This window comes from Cavia porcellus, unplaced genomic scaffold (assembly GCF_034190915.1).
Source record: "Cavia porcellus strain 051 isolate PalLab524CR breed Dunkin Hartley unplaced genomic scaffold, mCavPor4.1 scaffold_29, whole genome shotgun sequence".
NCBI lineage: Eukaryota > Metazoa > Chordata > Mammalia > Rodentia > Caviidae > Cavia > Cavia porcellus.
The window spans coordinates 43751028-43765983 of NW_026947512.1; the positions used below are offsets into that span (position 1 = coordinate 43751028).

The following is a 14956-nucleotide window of genomic DNA, read 5'->3' on the forward strand; positions in this document are numbered from 1 at the left end:
ATGACATTCCTTGTGTGGAGTTTGTGCATGAATACAGCAGATCTCAATTCTTTTTTTTCATCCCCTTTTCCTCTTTCCTCTCCCTCTATCTCTTGATCCCTGTACCATTTGAAAAAAATCTCCCAACTTCTTACTATCTATCTTTTATTTTGCTCCTTATTTACATTTTGGGTCTTCTGTAAGAAAATTCTTGAGATATTTAAGCTTGTGTGTCTGTCTGATTTATTTTACCTAAACTTATGGTTTCAATATGCATCCATTTTCTCACAAATGACTCAAGTTTACCCTTCTTTTATGCAGACTAGTGCTCCACTGTGTATAAATATCACATTCTCTTTTTCCATTGATGTGTTGATGGATAGATAGGCTTCTTCCGAGATTTAGCTGTTATGAATTGTGCTGCTACAAGTATGACTGTGCATGTAATATGATGCCTTTGACTCTTTCCAGAGGAGACCTAGAAGGGAAATACTTGCATTAAGTGGAATTTCTAGTTTCAGTTTTCTGAGGATTCTCCATCATTATTTCCTTAGTAGTTTTATAGTTTACATTCCCACCAACAATCAATGCAGTAGGGTTCCTTTTCCTCCGCAGTGTCGCCAGCATTTGTTACTTGATTTTTTTTTATAATAGCCATTCTTTCTGGAGTAAAATGGAACCTTAGTGTTGTTTTAACTTCCATTTCTCTAAGGGCCAGTGATGTTGAATATTTTCTCATGTATTTATTGGCCATTTTTACTTCTTCTGAGAAGTATACATTCATTTCAGTTTTGCATTTTGTAATTGAGTTTTATTTGGGGAGTTTAATTTTTGAGTACTTTATATATACTAGATATTAATATTCTGTCTGAGGAATTGCTGGAAAACTTCTTTTTCCTCATTCTGTAGGTTTTCTCTTCAATTTTATGGTTGTTTCCTTTGCATTGCAAAAGCTTTTTTATTTATCGCACGCTGTGATTTTTGGTACTATTTCTAATGTCTTTGTGGTTCTGTAGGTTGTCACTATCTGCTCCAACGTCTTTAAGAGTTTTATGTATTTTATTCTGCAGCAGCTGGAATGTTTTTCTTTTAGCAGTGAGAGCATTGGTCCATTTTTGCTTTAGTATATACTGAGATATATGGGTCTAAACTCAATGTTCCGCATTTGAATGAGCAGTTTTCTCAGAAGTATTTATGAAAGACGTTATCTCTTCCAATGTATGTTTTCGGCCCCTCTGTCAGAAGTCCAAGCCGCTGACTGTGTGTGGGGCTGTTTTGCTCCCTCTGTTCTGTTTCAGAGATCTTACCTGCTTTTGTGCCGCTGTTGCTGTAACATAACTTCAACCTCAAGACCGCGATGGATGCCTCCTGCTTTGCCTTTGTTATCCAGGCTTGCTTTTTCTATGATTCCATTTGAATCTCCAGTCTCTCTTGGCTCCATATGAATTTTCACATCATTTTCTCTAGATCTGTGAGAAATGTTGTTGGTAGTTTGACTGGGTTTGCATTCATCTCTGCCAGTTTGGGAAATGTGGTCATTTGGACTGTATGAGTACTTCCTCGCCAAGAGTGGGGCATGCCTTGCCATTTTCCGATGTCCTATCTGTGTTTCAGATGACTATAGTTTTTGTTGCACAGATCTTTCCCACCTTTGTTAAGTTAATTGCTAAATATTTAATTTTTAAAGAGAAAATCTGAAAATGCCTGCAACTAATAAATGATCACAGCAATGCCCTAGGTTACCCAATAAGTATACAAAAGTCTGTGGCTGTTATTTATACGGGCCATCAAAATGAAATTTTAAGTTTTAAAAATACCCTTCCAATAACAACTAGCGATGCATGGCGTGGGGTTCTCTGACTGCAGCTCCCACCGGCCACTGAGCCAGCGGTAACGACTGCTGCCCTACAGCACCACGTGCTGCTGAGCTGGGACGCACAGCAGGCTGAGAGCCCTAAGTGGTGTCTTCCCCTTACTGAGATTTTGCATTGATGAGAGATTTATTAGAACCCCATCATAAGCCAGCGAATATCTCTATTCTTACTAATTAGGAAATCCTTCCAATCTCATTAAGTCAGAGCTGGAATGAATCCCTGTGTTTAGCTTTGCCTTAAACTTCCCCACACAGACATCATTAATTTTTCATAAATTTAGATGGACGTAATGGCAAAAACATGGTAAGCACATTTGTGATTCTTTATGGAAGAATGTATTGATTATAATTTAACCATTTCTAGACTCGTCACTTATTATAAATGTCAATAATTATACAATTACAGCACATATAGTTAATTGAATTATACAGAAAAATTGACTTTAAGGAAAATGAATAATAGAAGGCAATACGTTGCCTTTTCTGTGGCTATTTCTTTAAATCAGTTTTTACTGAGATATAACTCAGTGCAGTATTCACCCTGTAAAACATACAGTTCTTTGTGTTAAGTGTATTTATACAACAGTGCAACCACTATGACTGCCAAAGTTTAAAATGGGTTCATTACACACAAAGAAAACTTTGTGACCAAAGCAGTCACTTTCCAGTTGTCCCACCCTACTTCTCCCGGTAACCACCAATCCTTTCTGTCTCTCGTAGTTTGCCTATTGAGATTCAATGAAAACAGAACTGTGCGTGATCCTTTATCTGACTTCTTTTTCTTAGGAACTATATTTTAATATATTAATTTTTATTCCTTTTTGTTACTAAAAGTATTCCATTGTATTGATGCACTACATTTTCTTTTTGTTGTGAATAATGCAGCAATGAATATTTGTGTACGGGTTTTCATATTGACACACGTTTTCAATTTTCTTGGGTCTGTGCCTCGGAGCCAGATTGTTGGGTCACGTGGTTAACTCTAAGGGCAGCATTCAGAGGAACTGCGAAACTGTTTCCTAAAGCAGATGCACTGTTTCAAAACCATACCCACAATGTATAAAGGCTGCTGTTTACCTAAATCCTCTTTAATACATTTACTGATTGGTCATTTTGATTGAGCCATCTAAGCCAATGTGAAGTGATACCTCATTGTGAGTTTTCAAAATTTGTTTGTCATTGTAGTTCAAGACATAGAATTCAGCAGAGATCTACCGCTGAATTTATCTCAAGCACTGTTAAAGATATTTTTTAAAACAAGGTCTCATTAAGTTGTCCACGCTGACCTCATACTTGGGGTCTTTTTGCCACAGCCTCCTGAGTAGCTGTGTTTTTATTTGATTCCCCTAATAGTTAATGATAGAGTGAGGATATAATTATTTGTATATCTTCTTTGAAGAAATGTCTATTCAAATTCTTTACCTGTTTTTTACTTGATTGCCTTTTTGTTAGGCTGTAAGTTATTAATATTGCCTAATTCATTTATCGGATACATTGGTGGCAAATTTTCTTTCATTTTATGAGCTGTCTTTGCATTTCCTTTTGGAGCCCCTTGAACTACCAAGTTTTAAATTTTGATAACATCCAAAGAATTGTTAATTGCCTTTGCTTTTTGGTATTATGACTAAAATACTAATTCTTAATCACAGATTTAAATCTATAAAAACTTGGGTTTACACCGATGCTTTCTCTCGAGTTTGATGCTTGGCTCTTATATCTAAGTCTTCATTCCACGTGTAGTTCATGTTTGCATAGGCTGTAAAATGCTGACCCAAGTTCTTTCTTGTGTATGTGGCTATCTGGTTGTCCTGGCAGTATTTGCCCAAATACTTTTCCTTCTATTGTATTGTTCTGGCACACTTAAAAAAATGATTTGAGCATAAATATAAGGGTGCACATCTTGAATCAATTCTGCTGTGTTAATTTATCTTTGTCCCAGTAAGTTGCTTTCATAATTAATGTAATTTGTAGTGAGTTTTAAAATCAAGAAGTATGATTCTCCAACTTTGTCATTATTCTTTTGATTATTCTGTTTCTTTAATGACTATATGAATATTAGAATCAGTTTGTCAAGTTCTGCTTAAAAAACAGCTATGTTTTGCTGGAGATTGATTTGAATCTTCAAATCAGAAAGCTTTGCCATCTTAGTATTTATTCTTACAAGCCATGATCATGCAGTATCTCTGCTAAGTCTTCTTATATTTCTTTCAAAAAAGCTTTGTAGGGCTCACTGTAGAAATTTCCATATGCTTTAAGGTTTTTTTCTAAGCATTTGAATCCATTTTGACTGTTATAAGTGTAGTTGTTTGCTTAATTTTATTTTCAGTGCGAGAGTGTAGAAATAAAATTCACTTTTGTATAGTAGTAGTATTGCATTCAGCTGTGTGGCGAAAACTTTTTAGTTCTAATAGACTTCTCTGTGTTTTTGTATGCAATATGTATGTAACATTTTAGCATTTTCCATATATATGATTATTCTATATGCAAATAGAATTGTCTTTTCCTGTCTACTTACCTTTATGCGTGTGTGTGTGTGTGTGTGTGTGTGTGTGTGTGTGTGTATAACTAACTGTCCTGACTAAAACTTTCAGTGCAATGGCAACTAGAAGCAGTTGCTATTAACAGTGAGATTTTTATGTATGATCTTTAACGGTATGAGAAAGGTACCTTCTATTTTTAATATGGTATTTTCAGCATGAAAATATGTTGTATTTTTCCAAGTTATTATTTTGTCTATATTGAGATGATCATAGAGTTCTTCCCTTTTATATTATTAATATGGTATATTATATAGATTTTTTGGATGTTAAATTAACTTTGCATTAAAATTCATTCAAACAACAAATTCTACTTGGTTATGGTGTATAATCCTGTTTATGTTTCAGGATTCCTTTTCCAACTGTATTCTATTTTTATTTTAAAAAAGCAAACAAAAAACTACAGAATTTCAAAAAAATAACATTAAGAAATCATCACTAGATTGCCTGTTCATTTTTTATGCTTTGATTTTATAACTCAAACAACTTCTTCTAACTGTATTCCTGAGAAATTCTGCTTTGGCATATGTGGATCTTTAGTTATCTTCTCTTGTGTTATCGTTTATCTTCTTTTGGAGTCAAGAAAGGTAGCCTAGAAGAATGAGTTTGGAAGAGTGTTCTCTTATTTTTATGTGAATTTGTTAAGGATTTATGTTAATTTTTTGTATTTCTCATAATTCATAAGGAAGACATCTGGGCCTGAATTTTTTGTGTAAGAGGTTTTTACAATTATTAATTCAGTTTCTTTATTTGTATGGGTTGGTCCAAATTCTGTTTCTTTTTGAATCAAATTCAACAGATTAGTTCTTGCTTTCTATGTGTCTCTTTCATTTACATTCTCTAATTTATTGAGATTTACTTATAGTGAATCCTTATAACTGTTCTTATTTCAATATAGTTGAAATATTCCCCCTTTTATTTCCAGGTTTCAGTAATTTGAGCCTTCTCTCTTTTTTCTTAAGACATACGTTTAAAGGTTTGGAAATTTTCTAATCTTTTCAAAGAACCAAATCTTGATTTTATTTATTTTTTATGTTTTTCTATATCATTTATTTTTGCTTCCTTTTGTTGCTTTGAGTTTAGTTGACTCTTTTTCTAGCTTAATAATATGAAAGATAGGTCATGCATTTGATATTCTTTTAATATAAGCAGTTATCGCTACGCACTTCCCCTTGAGAACTGCTTTTGTTGCATGCCGTAAGTTTTAATATGCTGTTTTTCACTTTCATTCATATCAACGTATTTTCTAATTTCTCTCATGAACTTTTTCACTCATTTATTGTTTAGAATGTTATTTACATATATGTGAATTTCTCAATTTTTTTCTGTGATTATTCTCATTGCAAGCCATTGTGGGCCCAAGCACACTTTGAATAATTTCAGTAACTGAAAATTCATGAGGACATGTTTTGTAGTCTAGCATAATTCTAGCTGGGGAATGCTACAAGTATGTTTGGAAAGAATGCATCTTCTGCTGCTTTAGGAGTAAATGGTCTAAAGTTCTGTCGAGTCTTGTATTATACTGCTGCTGGAGTCTTTTCTTTCCTTTTTGATGTTCTTCCTAATTATCCCATTCATTGCTGTACATCTTGAAGTTTCCAAATATTATTATCGAATTGTCCATTATTCATTTTGTTAGATTTTGCTTCATGTGTTTTGAACTGTCCTCTTAGATGTATATGTGTTTCCAATTTTCATGTCTTCCTAGTGGACTGTCTGCTTTATCATTGTAAAATATCATTCCTATCTTTAGTAACACATTTTTTCATGTGAATCTATCTTGTTTATGACTAGTGTTACTACTTTAGCGCCCCCTTGGCTGTTATTGGCTTGGTGTATTATATCCTTTACTCTTACCTTCCACCTTACTGTGCTTCTAACCTTTAAAAACAAGACATATGTCTTACAATCATTACCCCTCTACATTTTTGTTAATGCCATTAACATATCTGAAGTGACTATGGATATAGGAGGATTTGCATATTCTTTTTTCCACGTCTTGACTCTTTTTTGTATTCCTACATTACAGTATGCTTTATTGTTCAATATTTTCTATTCATTTCTATCCATCTTAATTATCTCGCTATTTCTTTTAGAAATTTTTTCTTTTAGAAGTTTTTAAATACATTTTTAAAATCTTCTGGAAATTTTTTTAGAAAGCAGTATCCCAAGAACTAAAATTAAAAACTTACCTTAAAACAGTACTTTGAATTAATTCCAATTTATTTTCAATTGTATAAAACATTTTACTCCTATATGACTCTACTCTTTTCTCATATTTGTGCTATTTTCATACAGATTACATCCTTTATATTTATATACTCATCAAGACCCATTTATAATTACATTGCACACTTGTATTTTAAATCAATTGCAGAAGAATACAAAGGTGGATGTTACCTATGTAATTTCTTTTACTGATATTCTTTATTTTTTTTCCAGTTGTGTCACCCGTTACCTGTTATCCCTTACTTCCAATCTGAAGGATTGTCTTTAGAATTTCTTGTAGTAGAGTTAGCAACGTTCTTGAGAGCTTTTGTTTACCTGGAAATGTCTGAATCTTTCAGTCATCTTAAAGGATATTTTGGACTTTTTGGCTGCCTTTCTTTTGCCAGAGCTTTTTACATGTCCTCTTGTGGCTTTCTGGCTTCTATGGTTTACAAGTAGAAACCATCAATCGATCTTATTAAGGGGTTTCTGTAGATGAGTTGCTTTGTACTTGCTGTTTTCAAGATTCTTTTTGTCTTTGACTCTCAACAGTTTGACCATGATGTATCCAGGTTTGCATATATTAGAGGCTACCCAATTTGAAGTTTGCTGAACTTCTTAAATATATAGATTACTATTTTCATCAACTCTGTGATTTTTTCCAAAAAATGTTGTATTCAAACATTTTATTCTGCCTTGTGTCTCTCCTCTTTATTTGGAAGTCTCGTTCTATGTGTGTTGGTGCATTAGACGATGTAAGGTACACATTTGGATTTTGTTTCTTTTGGTTTTTTTTTGTACTACTGGGGATTGTAGCAGGGCTTTCATACTAAACTACACCCCCAGTTCTTTTTATTTTTTTTCACGTTGATACAGGGTTTTACTAATTCACTGTTACCAAGGCTATGCTTACACTTGTGGTCCTTCTGCCTCAACTTCCCAGGGTCCTGGGATTCCAAGCGTTTTCCACCATACCCAACTCTATCCTACAGTTTTCTGAAGTTCTATTCATTGATCCAATATTTTTTCTTCCTTTTCTTAAAACTTCATAATATTTATTGACCAATAATCAAGCTCATTCGTTCTTTCTTCTCCCATTTCTCTTCTGTTGCAAAGCACCAATGGTGAAAATTAGCCTATGTTTGGTTATGTATTATTCTCATGGTTTCTAAAGAAACCATGCTTTACACACATAGCAATTTTGTGTAAAAGGATACAACACCCACGTCAATGCTTTAGAATATTCTTTTTGATGAGTCACTAGTTTTAGTTTTATGAGTTTTATTACATTAAACAATGAGGAATTAGGAAAAAATTGAAAAATAAATTATGGAATTTTTAATATTATTTATAAAAAATTCAGCATCAACTGTTTTTAGTTTGCAGTCTAAAAAAATAAATCTTGTATGAACTATGATTAAAATACTGATAGAACTCTACAACAAAAATAATCTTTAATTATCACCCTAAGGCAGTCATCACATACGATGACAGCATGTTCCGTACACTCATGTCACTTACACTGATGGCACGTGTTTTGCTTTCCATCTTTTTGTAGGACCTCCTTGACACCTTGCCAGACTTGCTGTTTTGCCAGGAGGTTATTATAAAATATCAATAAAATAAAGTATTAAATTTTTACTATGCATTGCATATTTAGAATAAACATCAGAAATGTCACATCAGCTGTGTACCTGCTTACAAAATATAAGTGATAACATCAGAAATAAATTTCTATGTGAAACTACAAAGAAAATATCAATGTAACTCTACAACAAAACTAATCTTTGGCCTGGGATATAGCTCAGTGGTACAAGCACCCACCTGACAAGTACAAGGTCCTGAGTTCAATCCCTGGTACCCAAAAAATTAAAAAAAAAATGCCATTTGAAAAGTAATCTTTGCTTCAATTGTCGTACTCAATGCAATCTTCACACATGACAATGGCACATTCCATATGCATGTGCTTAGCTTTCTGGTCTTTTTTTCATAGGACATACTTAACATCTCACTAGTCTTGCTGTTTTATTAGGAGCTTCTTACTATATTTTACAATGTGAACTTAGCATGGAAATAAGATATCAATAAAATAAAATAAAATATCAAATATGCAAAGAGTGCTTAGAATAGACATCAACAGTTTCACACCAACTGTGTACTTGCTTACAAAGTCAAAAACTAAATAATCATGGAAACTACAATGTAAATACAAACAAAAGTCTACAACAGAAATAACACTTGCTTCAACTGTTACATTCAAGGCAGTCTTCACATATGAAAACTGCATGTTCCATGCACACTTGTCATTTACACTGGTAGCATGTTATCTTTTGTTTTCATGTTGACATCTTTTTGGTTTTCCTGGTGCTGTAGTAAGTCTTTGTGATGCTGTACCTGACTGTTCACCTATCAGCTCACCAGTGTGCTCCACAATTTATTTGGTATAATTCCCTGGGCAAAAACATTAGGTTTTCCTCTATTGTAAATGATTTCTAATGATTTCCCAGTCCTGATGCTCTAAGAAAACTTCTTTATGATATTGTGCACTTGTTATTTTTCTTTGTAAACTATCAAACAATTTATTGCACATATGTTTAGAATCAAGTAAAACACAACTATTGGCCAGGCTTTGCTTTTTTAAGTGGCATCACAATTGCTGCATAATGCATCAACAACATCTAATCCACTTCTGGTTTTATTGTTAGAAGCCAGCATCTCAGGCTTAAGTTTTATTCAGGTTTCTCTGTCAGTTTTTCCATCATGGCTCAGTGTTGACACCAGCAGGACCAGTTTGTTTTTCTTTGCCATATATGAATCTAATGTTATATCTTTCTGAACTCCAAAGATTGTATTATGCAACTCTTTTTTTTTTTTTGAAATTTCAGCATTTCATTGGCAATTTGTGCTTTGTTCTTACATACAGTCCATATGCTGGTCAACTTGTACTCTTTTACCAAATGTATTATCAATCAGAAACTGGTAAACCAATCATCAGATGTTGCATTCCAACTACCTTGGGAGATGAGAGCAACAAGTCTGTTCATAACATGGGTTACTAATTACTATACGAATAAAGACATGGTGGCTGAGTTCCAGGATACATTTCTACATTGAAAGTGTATGTTTTGTTTCTAACAGGGCATATATTTTTATACCATATTTGAAGGTCTTTTGGGCATATACAGCCTAAAGCTACAACAGCCAGGTTTCTCATGTGCCCTTGCCCTGAGTTGGGCTCCTTCTACAAGAAAAAATAAAACTTTTTTATAAAACAAATCCTAAATGCATGAAATTCAACAATGACCATTTCATGGGTAAAACTGCCCTGTTGTGCTTTGGAGCTCCTGTGTGCGCCTCGCTATGTGCCTGCCAAAGGAGTAAATGTATATGCAGATAGGTTTCTGTTTTCCACAGGCGCAGCTACTGTGAGCCACAACCATATTCCATTATAGCAAATTAGATGTCTGCAGAACAGAAGAATGATGCAAGTATATTTTACCAGCTGTGATGCCCAGGATGCATACACAAAAACTTTACATGAAGCATTATGTGGTGAAAATCTCTACTTGGCACTTTTTGCACAGGTGTACACACCTTGCTATTTGTCATACCATGTGGATGAATACAAAGATTGTTTTCTGTGTCCCTCACGTGCAGCTACTGAGATGCACAGCCAGTTACCATTACCCTAAAGTATATCATTTCATTAGAAAAGTATGGAATGGAGATGGTAACCGGCAACAATGCTCCAAGGGTTCCTTCACAGCTTTTGTAATTAAAGTCTTTGTCTAGGAAACCCAATGTCTGGGCTCTCCCAGGAACAATTCTTGACTGTTCTTTTTTTCCCCCTAAGTGTGGATCATACTTTCTCTGTTGTTGTGTCTCATAATTTCTTATTGCAAGTCAGACATTTTTAGCAATAGGAGGCATTCTGCAATTACTCCTCTCTATTGCCTCAGTATTCACTGCTGATATGTTGTTCGCATTGTTCTGTTATTTAGAAATTTTTCTCAACCAATTCTTTCAAGCCTGTGTTCTTCACTGTGTGTTGATAGGTGAGGCTCTACTCACTCAATTTTGTGATTGCACTGAGTTTCTTTAAAAACCTGCCCAATGTGTTTCTTTGCCTCTGCCAATGGGTGCAATGTGTCCACTAGGGAATAATTCAGTACTCCAGAAGTTTACATCTCTGTCTTTTCCCTGAATTATTGTTTGTGCAGTTTCAAGGGCAGGTAGAGGTGATTAGGGGTAACCCAGGTCTTTTATAGGTATGTGGGCCAGCTCATGTGGATGTGTGTGTGTGTGTGTTTTAAGATTATTAGAATTAATATTTCAAGACATTTCAAAGCTTCCTATGGACTTCCCACTTCTAGCGTTTCCTTTTAAGGATTTTGACTATCCTTGCATTTGCTCCACTGTTATTTTTGTCTCAGGTATCTGCAATTTTAAACAATTGCTGCTGATTATTGTTGGAAAATGCCCCTCAAAGACATGGTTATTACCACTAAGGAGGTTTGGGGTCAGGCCAGTTAGGTCAAGTCCTATGAATGGATGATTCTCAAGACTTACTAGAAAGCTCAAATAACAATGCTTTTTATGAATGCAGATTTTAGGGGACCTCCAAATACTAAACTGTTATTACATTTTATATTGTAAATATATATATATATATATATGTAAAGTATATGTGAAAATTGATTTTCTATCTTGTTATATAATCATCTAAGTAACAGCAATGTGGACTCTTGACCTAAAGGCTTAAAATATATATTATCTTGTCCTGCAAAGAAAAAACTTTGCCAATCTTATTCCAAGCAGTTTGCTTGACTAGAACATAACATGTCTCAATATAATAGGCAAACATTAACTTTAAGGTAATTTGGCGAATATAGTGGCTTTTATGCCAAATGACTAGTTTAAAAGTTTTGAATTTAGATTAAAAGACTATTGAAAAGCTGTAAAATGTAGGGATAAATAATGCTCATATAAATAGCAAGTGATTCTTAATCATGAATCTCAATTATCCACTGAACCAAAAAACATAATATAGAATATAAAGAAACTGAAGTGTAGAAAGTATAGAATTTCAGGACACCAAGACACCTGAATTTTAAGGTGGTTGATGTTAGACATTTCCTCTGAATGCTGAAAGAAAGATAATTTCTATAGAAGGTCTAAAGGATAAAACTGAAAATAAGAACACAATTCTTCATTCATTCATGGAATGATGTGTTCAGATATACTGGAAATCCATTTTCATGGGTATTTTTGTACAGAAAGATGATAGTAAAGCATTTTACTTAAAAATAGTAAAAAAAACTGGTCATCAGGAAGATAAATATTATTTTTGTTTGTATCAATATTGGTCTGTATGGATTTAAATTTATTCTGGTTCATAAAAGAGTTGTGTACCGAAAACCTTGACCATGCGTAGTTTTGGATCTTCTATTTGGAACTTAATGGAAATAGGAGAAATACATGCTCTTTTGCCAGTTAGATAAGTGCTGGTGGATCAAAGGCCGTTTTTGTCCCTGCTATGAGACATAGCATGAAAGACCTTTTGGAGTGGAAGGGAATTTAAAGATGGAGGCATGGGGTACTGGTGGGATGAAGGAAAGGTACAAGGGAAATATAAACGGTTAGGGTATATGTGTGTATGCCAACTTCTCACAATGAATATATTTGCTATGTTTCACAAATATGTACTAATAAATAAAAATAAAAGAATAAAATGAAATATTTGAGTATAACACCCACATAGCAACATGCACAATGGTTCTATGGCATGCATAGCCACTTAGGTTTGGTGTACGAATGGATCTTATTGCAAAAAGTTGTATGTGTGTCTGAATGTGTTTGTGATATGTGTGTCTGAATGTGTATTACGTGTCATAAAGTCCCCACAAAGGTTATAGAATCATATTCATTGTCTCTTTCCCACCTCCTGTGGTGGCAGCCAAGTACATAACCTCAGAATGGAAATAAATGACTTCCAAAACCCCTTTGGAGCATTAAAGTAAGAGATGAAGCCTCCAGAAGATTTCTTGGTGTAACAGCTCAAAGCTTCAAGAAATTCAGATATGGGTGTCACTTGTAGAGTAGCACATAAGGAAAAGCAAAGGTTTAATGAGAATCAGAACCCTAACTTCATATGGAAGTGAAGACAGCAGGGTAAATATCCTACTCTTTACCCGCTTCTGTCCACATTCACCTTTAAAGACCTAAAACATGAAACACCAGAATGAAAGACCCCACTCTGCCATGCCAATGTCATCTCACCCTGTGACTCTTCTTCTGCCTCCCAGAGAAACTCCCTGACTCTCATCTTTCATCACTTACAACAACTCAACTTTGATCACATCTTTTTCTTAAAGAATGCTAGTCACAACCTTCTCCTGCCCCATCAGAGACCTGTTATTCTAACTTTTCATCTTTAATCAAACCATGCCAGCAACACACCAAGCAGAAGGAGAGCTCCATGTCAAGAGTGATCCCAAATGGCCTCCATCTCCATTATCCCCTCTGTGCCCTGACGTGTCATGGTGCTAAGTAAAGAGCTCTAACACTCCGGACGCCTGCGTTCACAGGCTCCCCTCCACTGATAGCTTCCAGATGCATAGAAATCTTAAACCTCTGTGGCCCTCAACACATCATCAGGTCCTTCCAGTGTTTCCAAAGTTCCATAATAACCAGCGCACTATTTTATCTCCATTTCAACATTCAACCACAGAGATTTCAAAGCAATATGGATAAAGAAGACTTCATAAATCACTTCGTATTTCTAGGGAAAATTATGCATGGTATTCTTGAAGTCTAGAATTATTTTGATTTTTTCTGCAGAGTTTTCTTTTCAGTTTGATACCCAGCTCTCTCTCTTTCCTCCACATGCCCACAAGCATGCACACACACACACACACACACACACATGCACACACACACGCATGCACACACACATGTACACCTGTAATTTTCGATGGATAGCATTGTTTCCAATATTAATTTCTTTAGGGAAATATTATTGTTAGTAATTTTTCAAGGCAAGTTTCTCACCACTCTCCATAAGGAAACCATTTATGTCGTGTTAATCTCTGACCTGGGCTCAATCCCATAAAACCTCGGGAAGTGTATCAATTTAATGAAAAGTGAAGCAATTTTCATATATTCTGTACTTCCACTTCCCATCCATATCCCATCAAAAAGGAAAAGTCTCTTGCTTAAGATTTAAATTTGTCTCAGCAATGTATTCTAGGGTTAAAAATTTTAATTGTTGAGTTCTTGGCCCATGGAACAAAAGAACTGTATCTTTGAACAGATTTGGGAGTACTCTTCTTTCAGATTGACCTGTGCTTTTCCATGTCATCTGATATTTAGAAAGTGTTGGAGAGTGTGGGAAAGATCACCCAAAAGTGCAACCTTATGCTAAGCTCCACTAAGGAAATGGTTCTCAGGAGCCATGAGACATGCCCCCTGCCTCGGGGCACAGGCTCCTGCCTTTATTAAAGATACCTGCTGCTCAGGGTCATGTCTCATTTGTCCTCACTTTGTAACAACTCCATGCAATATCTGTGAAATACAAAGGGATTTAAATGAGGGTGCATCTGGGGAATGGGTGAGGAAGAAGGAAATTGTCTTTTTATCTTTCTCCTTGATCTTCAGTCTGGTAACAATTTAAATTCTGAGATGCCTGCATGCAGGTTTTCTCAGAAAGTGCCCTCTAAGAAAAGCTGTCAGTTTTCCCTCATCAGAAATAAAGCAAAGCTTAACACAGCTGCTTCAATGCAAACTTGGACACAGGTTTATCCGGTTAAAACACCATCCTACGTGTGCCTTCACTGTGGCTGGAGCCAGGCTAGCATAGCACCTAACTTCTAGGCAAGAGGCAGGAAAAAGGTCTTGGTGGAAATCATACACAGTAAACACTAACAACAGAGGCCATGGATTTGAAAGTCTCTGTAAGGCAGCATTTAAAAGCAAACAGAATATTCCTCACAACTGATCTGCTTTGCTTTAGAACACAGTTTCCACTCTCCAATCTGAACTGAAATATGATTATACTGATTCCCTGTATTTTTTTACACTTTGTTTTAAAAAATTCTCAGTTATAGGTGGACTTTTAAATCAACAATCTTTATTATTATTAAAGTTTGTAATTCCTCAGTGACTCCATGAAGACTTTGCATATGCAAATAACCAGGAGAGACAGGGGAGTTTGGGAAATAGAGCTCGCCAGAACTTGTTCATCTTAAAACCTAACGGACTTTGAGCACCAAACTTGCTCTGTTCCACCAAGCAGCACAAAAAATTCATTTATAAACACAGAAGTGTACTTTCCTGAGCACTGTGGGGCAGGTTTTCTGGA

At 35.0% G+C, this 14956-nt stretch overlaps 1 protein-coding gene across 1 annotated transcript in view; it reads left to right on the forward strand.

Moving 5' to 3' along the window:
* The window catches only part of Kcnu1 (potassium calcium-activated channel subfamily U member 1), a 135672-nt gene that overhangs the window by 89020 nt on the left and 31696 nt on the right, over nt 1-14956 (forward strand). The window lies entirely within an intron of this gene.